This window comes from Stylophora pistillata, chromosome 12, assembly GCF_964205215.1.
Source record: "Stylophora pistillata chromosome 12, jaStyPist1.2, whole genome shotgun sequence".
Taxonomy (NCBI): Eukaryota; Metazoa; Cnidaria; class Anthozoa; order Scleractinia; family Pocilloporidae; genus Stylophora; species Stylophora pistillata.
Window position 1 is genome coordinate 19,340,531 of NC_142530.1, and position 12,378 is coordinate 19,352,908.

The 12,378-nt window shown below is 35.9% G+C and overlaps 2 pseudogenes; both read right to left on the reverse strand.

Annotated features, from left to right (window-relative positions):
- Positions 1–12,378, reverse strand: part of LOC111347050 (natural resistance-associated macrophage protein 2-like) — a 118,037-nt pseudogene that overhangs the window by 92,060 nt on the left and 13,599 nt on the right.
- On the reverse strand, positions 5,635–10,042 carry LOC148719132 (uncharacterized; annotated as a pseudogene).

Sequence of the window (12,378 nt, forward strand, 5' to 3'; positions counted from 1 at the left end):
TTGCTCATTACTTTTTCTTTAGAATTTTTGCTTCTCAATGCAACCTCAGACATGCTACTTACTAAACCTACTGCACAGATGCCTTATTGGGGCAAGTGAACAACCATTTCATTGACTTAGGGACTGATTACATGTGCCGGGCTGATTTCTTTTGTTTTGGTGAAATCAGCCCAGCTAACCAGGCCAGCTCGGCTCATGTAATCAGGCCCTTAGAGCTAGATTGTATGGTTGGGGGAGGTCACAAGAAATTTCTACTGCCCCATCCCCATCCCTCTCCTTCACTGTGACCATTGCTCACCCCCTTGATACAAAATAATTTCTTTCTCTCCCAAGTCTTCCACTCCTGTAAGAAAAGACACCAGTATAATTTTCACTAAGAAAATACCAGGCACTTACGCACCAAAATAACACTTGTTCTGCAAGCTGACTACACACCTCAATCGTGAACCAAAAGTCAGGCACATCATGTACATTCTAGAGGCATTTTTTTCCACAAACCAACTAAATGCTGGTTTTCATTTCTTGTTGAGAAAAATCCTCAAGTTTCTTTATTATTAATGGCAATTGTGTCAGTTTTACTATGAAATATTGTTTCTTTCATTCCTTCCCCAAATGTTAAGCTCAGTGCATAGTGGATTATATATATAATCCAAAGGCATGGAATCCTTGTCATAGCAAGAATATTGAAAGTTGCCTTTATTTGCTTAGGCAATTAAATTATCACCTCCACAGGGTATTTACTGGGAGTTGAATTTATTTTAATCAGAGCAGGAGAAAACATTGATTTATGTCAAACTTTCATGTGAACTCTTCTGATTTTTAGAAATAAGAAAGTCAATAAATTTAAAATAAATATAATAAGGAGACTGTTGTTTATTACAGAAAGTAGGTTCAGTTCTCTTTTAATTTCATGAATATAAAAAACATAAAAGAATGCAAGATACAGTCAAACCTGTATTGCAGCAGTGGCTCTTGAGGAATGGCAGTGTGTCACCACTTGATGCAAATTGATGGCTTAATTAGTACAAGTTGACTAACAAATGACATGAGTGATCTGTGTGTAATATTTGTCCAAACAGTCCAAAGAAGAAAGATCATTTGCAATGTAATGATGACAATAAAAATCATAATACAGATGAAAAGATAAAATGCACTGATTGGCTAAAAACCTGCTTCATTTTTTGTGTGACACAAGGGCACAGTTATGACACATTAAATTACAAAGTGTATGCACTGTTAACATTTTCTCTGTTTTGACTTTCTGTCATGCTTTTTTCCAGTAAGCTACAACATGATTTCTTGTGCCACTTGGTGAAAATAAGCATTTGTTAATTTTTACAAATTGCACTTGCTTTATGGGCTTGTGCAATTTTGCTGTCTTTAAAAAACTAACTTATGCTTATCAATACCAAAATGCACCCAAAATCAAACCTATACATTGTAATTCAAAGTTTTCAGTGGTAGAGCATTTGATGGTTAAATCAGAAGTCTTGGGGTTAAACCCCTAGCTTGTAGGGACTGAGATTACTTCCTCACTTTTCCCTTGTGACAAAACAAATAACAAGTTTTTATTTAGGACGGTGAGCGCAGTTGTTAAGAAGAGTCACCTTTAGTTTTTTATCAAGTTGATAATCAGTCAACCATAAAACTGCAGAGGATAAGGTGAAGAACAAATTATGAATTGAAAGTAAAAATCAATGTTCAATTTGGAGACACTTTCATTCCTAACATCGTTCTTCACCAAAGACAAAATTACGTATCAAACAGTCAATCACGGAGCAAATTATTTAAATCAGGAAGAAACAAAACAATCAGCATTTGATAATCATCCATATTTAAAAATCTTTATTTTAAGTGCTTAGCTTTGCTTCTACACTGATAATTAAAAAAGTAACTAAACCTAACGGGTTGATTGCAATCAAATGTTATCATATAGTCAATGGAAAATATTTATTTTTATCTAACTTTAATAGCTAGCTTCTAAAGATACAAAAGTGCATTGGCATAAGCTTGAAATTTATAATATAAGAACAATACAACTTAAAAATGGTGTTGCAACCAACTGAATAATGAGAAAAACTACCTGTAGTTCCAAAAATGTTTAGGATTTTCAATATGAAAACTTTCTTATAACGTCCTTTTAAGAATACATGCTACAGAGTGAGTTGATGTCATGCTTTTTAATTTGACTTAAAATAGAACTAACCTTAAGGCAAAAGCAATTAATCATGCACTTATGTGACATTTCTTAAACAATTGTTTCAGATTTATTAAGGGTATTTATAAGAAAATTCATTACTTGACGAGGGAATTCCGAATTAAATTGCATACAAAAACCGATATCACACGAATCGCGAAGCAATGAGTGCGATATTGGTTTTCAAATGCAATTTACCGTGCAATTCATAAGTGAAGTAATGGATTAACTACAAGTTGACCAGCAAATGACACGAGTGATGTTAATACATGTACTATATGTCCTAACATTCCAATGAAAGATAATTTGCAATGTGTTTGTCTCTCTTGACTTTGTGTGATGCTTTTATTTGCGAGTTACTAACAAGTAACAAGATGATTTCTTGTGTAATTTGGTGAAAATAACCACTTGCTAATTTTTACAAATAGCACTAATCTTGCTTTATGGGCTTGCGCAATTCTGTTGTCTTTGAAAAACTTACTTGTGTTTATTAACACCAAATTGCACTCAAAATCAAACCTATACATTGTAAATAATTCAATCATAGAGAATCTGATAGTGAAATCAGAAGTTTCAGGAGTCAAACCCCTAGCTTGTGGGGACTAAGATTATATCCCAGTTTTGGCCTGGTGACAAAACAAATGACAAGATTTTATTTACTTGTCACAAATGACCTTAATTTCGGCCAAGTTGCCAACACATTTTATGTTCTCAGTGGTAAGAGCATCATTCTGATGGTGAATCAGAAGTTCCAGGGGTTAAACCCCTATAGCTTATGGGGACTGAGATTATTTCCCTGCTTTGGCCTTGTGACAAAACAAATAAGTTTTTATTTAGGAAGGCAGGCACAATTGTTTAGAAAAGTCAACTTTAGTTGTTTTTCTTTTCCAAGTTGATAACCAGTCAACCAGAAAACTGCAGAGGATGAGGTGAAGAAAAAACTATAAATTATGAACTCCACCAAGGAGAATGTTGTTTATTAAAGAATGTTGGTCCATGCAGTTCTTTTTTAATGTGACGAATATAAAAGACATAAAAGAATTCAAGATACACTCAAACCTGTATTGCAGCAGTCACTCATAAGGAATGGCAGTGTACTAGTGTCACCACTTGATGCAAATAAATTAATGGCTTAGTACAAGTTGACCAACAAATGACATGAGTGATCTATGTGTGTAATATTTGTCTAAACAGTCCAAAGAAGAAAGATCATTTGCAATGTATTGATGACATTAAAAATCATAATACAGATCAAAAGATTAAATGCACCGATTGGCTAAAAACTGCTGCATTATTTGTGTGACACAAGTGCACAGTTATGACAAAAATTACAAAGTGTATGCACTAGCTGTTAAAATTTTCTCTGTCTTGACTTTCTGTGCTGCTTAATTTTTTCATGTCAGCTACAACATGATTTCTTGTGCCATTGGTGAAAATAAGCATAATTGTTAATTTTTACAAATTGCACTAATGCTTTATAGGCTTGTGCAATTTTGCTGTCTTTAAAAAATTAACTTATGCTTATCAACACCAAATTGCACTCAAAATCAAACCTATACATTGTAATTCAAAGTTTTCAGTGGTAGAGCATTTGATGGTGAAATCAGAAGTCTTGGGGTTAAACCCCTAGCTTGTAGGGACTGAGTATATTTCCTCACTTTTCCCTTGTGACGAAACAAATAACAAGTTTTCATTTAGGACAGTGAGCGCAGCTGTTAAGAAAAGTCACCTTTAGTTTTTTTTTTTTTTTTTCAAGTTGATAATCAGTCAACCATAAAACTGCAGAGGATATATAGGGTGAAGAGCAAATTATGAATTGAAAGTAAAACTCAGTGTTCAATTTGGAGACACTTTCATTCCCAACATCGTTCTTCACCAAAGACAAAATTACATATCAATCAGTCAATCACGGAGCAAATTGTTTAAATCAGGAAGAAACAAAACAATCAGCATTTGATAATCATCCACATTTAACAATCTTTAATTTAAGGGCTTTGTTTTGCTTCTACACTAGTACTGATAATTAAAAAGTAACTAAACCTAAGTGGTTGATTGCAATCAAATGTTATCATAGTCAATGGAAAATATTTATTTTTATCTAACTTTAATAGCTAGCTTCTAAAGATAAAAAAGTGCATTAATTGGCATAAGCTTGAAATTTATATAAGAACAATTTACAACTTAAAAATTGCAACCAACTGAATAACGTTGCAACCAACTGAATAACACGAAAAACTACCTGTAGTTCCAAAAATGTTTAGGATTTTCAATTTAAAAACTTTGCTATAACCTTTTAAGAATCCATGGTAGCTAGGCTACAAAGTGAGTTGATCTCATGCTTTTTTAATTTGACTTAAAATAGAACTTAAAGGCAAAAGCAATTAATCATGCACTTTTGCGACATTTCTTAGAACGATTGTTTCAGATTTATTAAGGGTATTATAGGAAAATTCATTACTTGATGAGGGAATTCTGCATTAAATTGCATACGAAAACCGATATCACACGAATCGCGAAGCAATGAGTGTGATATCGGTTTTCAAGTCAAATTTAACCTGGAATTCATAAGTGAAGTAATGGATTAAATACAAGTTGACCAGCAAATGACACGAGTGATGTTTGCATGTAATATTTGTCCTAACATTCTAACGAAAGATAATTTGCAACGGGTTTGTCACTCTTGACTTTGTGTGATGCTTTTTTTTGTGAGTTATCAACAAGTAACAAGATGATTTCTTATGTAATTTGGTGACAATAAGCACTTGTGAATTTTTACAAATAGTACTCATCTTGCTTTAGGGGCCTGTGCAATTCTGTTGTCTTTGAAGAACTTACTTGCATTTATTAACACCAAATTGCACTCAAAATCCAACTTACATTGTAATTCAATTGTAGAGAATCCGATAGTGAAATCAGAAGTTTTAGGGGTCAAACCCCTAGCTTGTGGGGACTTAAAGATTATATCCCAGTTTTGGCGTGGTGACAAAACAAATGACAAGTTGTTATTTACTTGACACAAATGACCTTAATTTCGGCCAAGTTGCCTACACATATCATGTTCTCAGTGGTAGAGCATCATTCTGATGGTGAAATTAGAATTGGAAGTTCTAGGGGTTTAAAACCCCTAGCTTATGGGGACTGAGATTATTTCCCTGCTTTGGCTTTGTCACAAAACAAATAAGTTTTTGTTTAGGAAGGCATGCACAATTGTTTAGAAAAGTCAACTTTAGTTGCTTTTCTTTTCCAAGTTGATAACCAGTGAACCAGATAAAATTCAGAGGATAAGGTGAAGAGCAAATTATGAATTGAAAGTCAAGATCAGTTTCAACTTGGAGACACTTTCCTTCCCAACATCGTTCTTCACCAAAGACAAAATTACATATTAATATTGATCACAAAGTAATTATTTAAATCAGGAAGAAATAAAAGAAACAGCATTTAATAATCGACAACACTGAACAATCTTTATTTAAGTACTTGGTTTTGCTTCTGTACAATGATAACTGAAAAAGCAACTAAACCTCACTGCAGTTGATTGTAATTAAATGTTATCATAGTCAATGGAAAATATTTTTTTTTATCCTACTTGAATAGCTAGCTTCTACAGATACAAAAGCACATTGGCATAAGTTTGAAATTTATAATATAGAGCAATACAACTCAAAAATGGTTTTGCAACCAATAATAAGAAAAACTACCTGTAATTCCAAAAATATTTGAGGTTTTCAATATGATAACTTTCCTGTAACCTTTGGGAACCCATGGTAAGACTACAGAGTGAGTTGATCTCACTTTTTTTAAAATTTGACTTAAAAATAGAACTAAGGCAAAAGTGATTAATCATCTATGGGACATGTCTTACACAGTTGTTTCAGATTTATTAAGGGTATAGTACAGTATAGGAAATTACACTCTGCTAAAAAAATTATGACCTAGGGAGGCATATCCAACTGGTTTGCCTCTGGCCAGTGGAGATCTTTAAACCCCATGTTTAGTTTTTATGTTTATTTACAATTTGTTCGTATTGGCCCTGAAAACCCCCATCAAGGGAGTGGTCAATTAAACTTGTAATCAAGTGAACCCGTGCCTCTGGGAGTGTTCCTAGTTGATTGCTCTATCAACTGAGTCACAAAGTTGAACACCAAGAGCAGGACAAGAAGCATTCCATCAGTTGCAATCATAACCTGTTCAAAACATGATTAATTACATTTGCTGCCAACACATTCCCTGTGTAAGAAGCAAAGATCCCACTGAAAATTTCCTAGCTTATCACATGTGAATTCATAGCTCATCTGTTTGAGTGGCCAACAAATATATAGAGGCACAGGTTTGTACTCTGTAAAATCCTGACTTTTTTAGGCTTCTTCAACTGTGAGGATGACCTCCTTACTGATGTAATTATGGAGGGTTGCTACAGATAAGGAGTTTTTGGAAATTTCTAGAAGGCTAATTAGTTGTGCTAACTGGATACCAGGGCAATTTCATGCAATGCTCTGGAAATTTCTATGTGTTGCAAAGGCCCATAAAATATAGAAAAGAGTTATTTTGTAACCTTCAAGAACACTCTAAAATGCTTAATAAATGTACATAAATTGCCATTCACCCATCAGAGTTGATTGTCATTAACTGCAAGACTGCTAAGTATCTAAAGAATTAAGTTAAAGAAGGCCATTGTGGTCTAATCTAGGGATGCTTTCCTACATTCATTCCTACATGCACACATGAATGCATCCCTGAAAAGGTCTTTTTAGTAGTAATATTGAAAAATCAAATGCAAATTCTGAAGAACAAAATACTTAATCAATTATGAATCGTTATTTTAATTGGTTAAAATGTATGAAACAAAAGTTGTTATATTTCTTAAAGTTGAATTGAAAGCAGTTCAAATACTATTTTTGTTTCAGAAAAGTTTGTCTAAAAGTTTATCAACAGTTTCAGAAGAGATTTTGAGATAAAAGTGTTTACTGTGATTTTTGTATCAGTGCAGTGACTGGAGTTTTAGCCAGTAATAGGCTGTTGTTGTTTTTATTTAACCTTACAGTTGTATCTTAAAAAAACCTATGAAGAAGGTTGAAATGTTTACGAAGAAATTTATCTTGAGATAAAAGTATAAAAGGCTCTATATATATAGCTGACAATGCACAGGACATTGATCAAATACTTTTTCAATATCTATGTACTTCCTTCAATCACAAGAATATAACTTTGGTTTTTAGTGTTCTCCTTCACTTTTGTGGATTCAATCTTACCATACCATCATGTTCAAGAAAACTATATAATAACAAAAGAAAGCATTTAAATACTTTTATAAAACCAATCAATGAACCTACAAGCAGCAACAAAATTGTTGACAAATTGATCTTTTCAACTCCATATTACTTCAGTTTTATCTCTTTTGCCCTTGTCAAGTTTACCTATTCACATTCGTCTCTTCCCCCCCCCCCCCAAAAAAAAAAAAGAGATGGTGTATCGTGATTCCATGAACTTTTAGCAAACATTGAATGGGTGAGGGGGTCTGTTAACAGGAAAACATCAAAACAGCAGTTTAAAAAACTAATACCTTCCTACCTAGTTTAGTATCTACAGCAACAGCAATGCGTCCCTCAGTAGTCACTGTAATCCCTCTTACGAAATAGATCCCATCAATTTGGATTTCTACGCTACGCACAAACTCACCATCTTTGCTGTATATCTCAACCTGCAGGAGTTCTTTCTCTTCTCTATCACCAGCGATGACGACATGTTCACCTGTTCGGTGAAATGCAATGCTCGTGTAGCAACAGTTATTTCTTTGCAGTTTAAACTTGTTAAGATGGTCACCGTGTTCACTGAATATGTGAACACAGGAAACACCTCTGTCTCTGTCCACTACCATAACACGGCCATCATTGGCGACAGTGACATCCGTTACATAGTTCAATATTCCTTCGCCAAAACTGCGACCCAACTCTCCATTAGTGTCATACTCCTCCACCTTCACTCCTACTGTCAGTACTTTTCCCGTGTCAGTTACTGACAGTCTTGTGTACTGGCCCCAGTCCTCTCTCCTCAGACGTAACCGGTGATACGGGTCACCGGTTTTCGTAAGTTTATAAATCCACCAAGTCCTTTCCGAGCTCCTCGGCCCGATCAGTACAAAGATGTTGTCGTTCGTGTCTGTGGCGACATCGTTAATATGTAACTCTGTATTTACATCATCGTTAGGGAGACTGAAATATTTAACAAACTTGCCGCTGCTGTCAAACACCTTCACACAACCATCCCCCGATTCCGATACAATGAATTCTCCGCCGGAGTTTGTAGCGATGCCCGTCGGCGTCTTCAGCTTGTGCTCCCCTTCGTCCTTCTGACCTAATAACAATAGTGGAACACAACAGTGCTCCATGCCATGTTTAAGCAGTACTTTAGTTATTCTTGAGTCGTACAATGGATTGATTTTGTTTTCTCCAGTATCAATAGGAGGAGGCCAGCTCAAAAAGTGTGCGTCTTCACCAATCGTTCGCGTGACATCGTAGATGACACGATTCACGTGACAGACACTGAAGATAATTTCTCTTCTTTCCTCTTGACTGAAAAAGCCTCTTACTGCCTGGATGCCTTTCTTGAGCTGAACATCAAAGCTATTTTGCACTGCAGGCAGACAGTTTAATTCCTTTACACACACTCCGCATGGCGTCACGGCGACACCAGGATTGTCTATTGTCTCTAATATGGTCGCCATAACTCGATACTTCATGGCCAGAATGCGGTCAGATATTTTGAGGCCTTCGTTTTGGAAGGCCCTCGTTGCTTCTTTTCGAGCATCTTTAAATCTCTCCTTTGCAGTGGAAAGCTTTCTCGTAGCTGATTCATCCAGGCCAGTAAGCTCCAACCTTCTAATTCCTTTAATAAGAAAAAATGCTTCATCACAGGCCGCCTCTGCTGTTGACGCACCACACTCGTTTCTTGACTTTGCTATCTTAAACACTTCAAACAAGAACGCCATTCCTTCCTCGAAAAAGCTGATACTTGTTTTTAAATCTTTCCTTGATAAAGCGTCCAACTTTGACTTGATGTCGTCGATTTCACGGACGATCAAGGAGTGGAATTTCTGGTCTGTTACATCGCCATCTTTGAGTTAATTTTTCCGGGAGCTCATCTCTGCCTTTTGTTACGAGTAAGCCAATAGTTGCTTTAAACACAGCAGTTACAATCGAAGACATAACTTGAATCCTTTTTTCTTAGGTGACGCTACTTTACACAGTGCAACAGAGTTTGAACAAAATAAACATGCAGTTTTCCAAAATTCCGCTTATCAATTTGGATCAAAGTTTCAGTTCAGTAGTTTCAGTGCTTCGTAAAAGCTCAAGACAACAGGCGATCTAACAATCTTAACCAACCGTATCGTCATCAGGGGAAAGAATAATAACGATCCCAGTGGTAAGAATTTCAAAAATTTGTAGTTAAAGTTTGTCTTAAAGAGTAACGAGGTTGGAAGTCGTTTCAACTCCTTCATTACTGGTTCTTTTACAGCGGCGTAATAGACCTGGAGAATGATGACTGAAAAAACTGACCGGAATGCACGTATCAATGAAAGAAAAAACACTCCAGGAACCAAATGAGCTGAAGCAATCTCAATATTCATTGTCATCTTACTTCGCCTCAGGCTCAAAACACTTTTTATGTATTCGGCTTCAACTGCTGAAACGAGACATAAGTAACTGCGAAAACGTTCTCAAACCAATGTGAGTCTCAGACGGTTTACTTTTTATGGCATATTGATTAATTAGTTTCGACTGGAATAATATCAACATCTTTCGTGTTTAATAAACCCGATTTCAAAACATTTCCATTACTGACTCAATATAAGAAGACTGTTGACCTTAAGAAATCACGTCAATGATAATTAGTGTTTTTGTCGACGGAAACAGAGGTATTTTTTTTTACAGCTGAGGTCAGTTGACATTTCTAGATTTCAGTCGAAAACTATGGCCTTCCTTTCTTCAACTAGGTTACGATAAAACGACATCTTTTCCGAATTATATGTCCGTAAATGTTCCAGAATATCTTTCAAGATCTTAATTTATCTCCATAAAATATAAACATCAAAGTTTGCTTAGGGGTAATGACGCAGTTCAGAAATAGCTCGTCATTGTTTCACTCCGCTTTTTGTTGTGTCCATGAAGGAAGCCGCTAGATTGTTTGTTTGTCATCCCACAACGTAATGAGTGTAGTCTTACTATTTAAATAACAGTGCTATTTTTTCTTCACGAGCAGCAAGTTGATTTAAATTGACCCTATCTTGTCCGGAGGTTTAACCACTAACCATTAATACCATTTCGGCAGGAACACTCCGAGGAATTGGAGTGATCCTGCCGAAAATCAAGATCAAAACCTTATAATTAAACTCTATATTCTGCTTTATGGCTGGAAAAGATTCTTTTTTTTTTAGTTGGGTATCTACTCAAGACCGTCGAAATCGTATTTTTTTTTCTCTTTCGGGAAAGTGAAATTAAATGCTGTCACATTCAATTACTTCCGAACTTCCTTCAAGTGTATCATTCTTGGTGGTGAGTGTAACGTTATTTCCTATTAATAAATAAAAGCTGATAGTTTCTAAAGAAACTGTTTGGGGCTGCGTCGGTGGGGGTAACGAAATAATTTGAATATATCAACAAAGTTGAAATGGTAAATTGGCCACCGTTACGATTATAAAAGCTGACTTTTCGAGCGTCAGCCCGCTTCGTTGAACTTCATATATTCATCATATCTGATTTATCATCACGGGTTTATAAAGAATGAACTTAACGGCCTGCTCCCAGTTGGCTTGTTAGCTCAATTGGTACAGCGCTGCACTAGTATCGCAGAGGTCAGTGGTTCGAATCCCGTACAGACCTGATTTTTTTCAGGTCTGATTTTCGCTATGGCATAAATAGCGCTCTCTACTGCGAGGATCGTGCATCATACATATCTATAACCGCAGTTTAAAATACATGAACTTCATATATTCATCATAACTGGAAATCATGTTTCCGAAGACCTAATTTTCAAAATCTTGGACCCCTCAGAAGAGGAACAATTCGATCTCCAAACCCCCCTTGATCTAAATCCTGGATCCGCCCTATTTACATTGTTACCTCCACCGACGCAGCACCACAGTTTCTTTAGAAACTTATACCCCATGCAAATAGAGGTTGGTTGGCGTTTGTCTGACTCTGAAAATGGCTTGGAATACACCAGACGCATTATTCCAAGCACCAAGCTAATGTGATCCAAAAACAAAATCATCGTTTATTAAGCACTGCACTCTGACGTCGATTTAACATATTTATTCAGCTAGAAGCCGAGCGGTTTTCACATAAATTAAAGCTAGAGTTAATCGAAATTTGAGCCAAAGAGAGGGGGTTCAGCTTACAGTCAAGAGTTCTCGAAAAAAAAGAAGATTTAGTGCATTTGAACAACAACAAATGGACATGTTTTCATTTAGAAACCGAGCTAAGTCGAGAGCGCGAATGGATAGAAGTCCAAACCGCTTTGGAGTCTCATCCTTGTTAAAATCCTCGACAATTGCAAGGAGTAGCCCTGTCGCTGTCTTGTCTTGTTGATATATAGGAACAAGCAATTAAAACTATACGATGCTCTGGGTAGATTTCGGAAACCGGAACGACTAGTTGTAGCTTTCGTTACACAAAACTACTGTACCACGTTTAAGTGTTCACTCAATCTTGGTGACATTTTGATTGGTTAAGGTGTCCTCTTCATGGAAATTAAAGGCGGGCTTTCGAACCCAAAAAATGTTTCCTTTTCCCCTGAATAAATGTGGCAAAAGTTTGTGAATTACGTTGAACGAAGGTGTAACTATAACTGAACTGTACAACCGCTTGGCCGTGGAAGGTCTGCGTACAAGATTAGGTTTCTCCTGTACAGAAGTGTCGTTTCGATAGACTAACAAATACAAACGTTTTATTAACATTTCTCCGGGACCAAACTTGTTTTCCCTGAATGAAGGTGTTCCCAAATCAATGGTGTTCTTTCCACGGCAGAATGGTAAATGAAAATGCAAATGTTTCTGAAGAATGATACCAACTCTCTTGAGCCCTTTAAAAATGTCTGCATATTTAGTGTTCACCCAATTTTGCTTGAGGAGAATGGAACGTTCTTTTATTCAACTCAGAGGTATCCATCTACGAACTTTACATAAA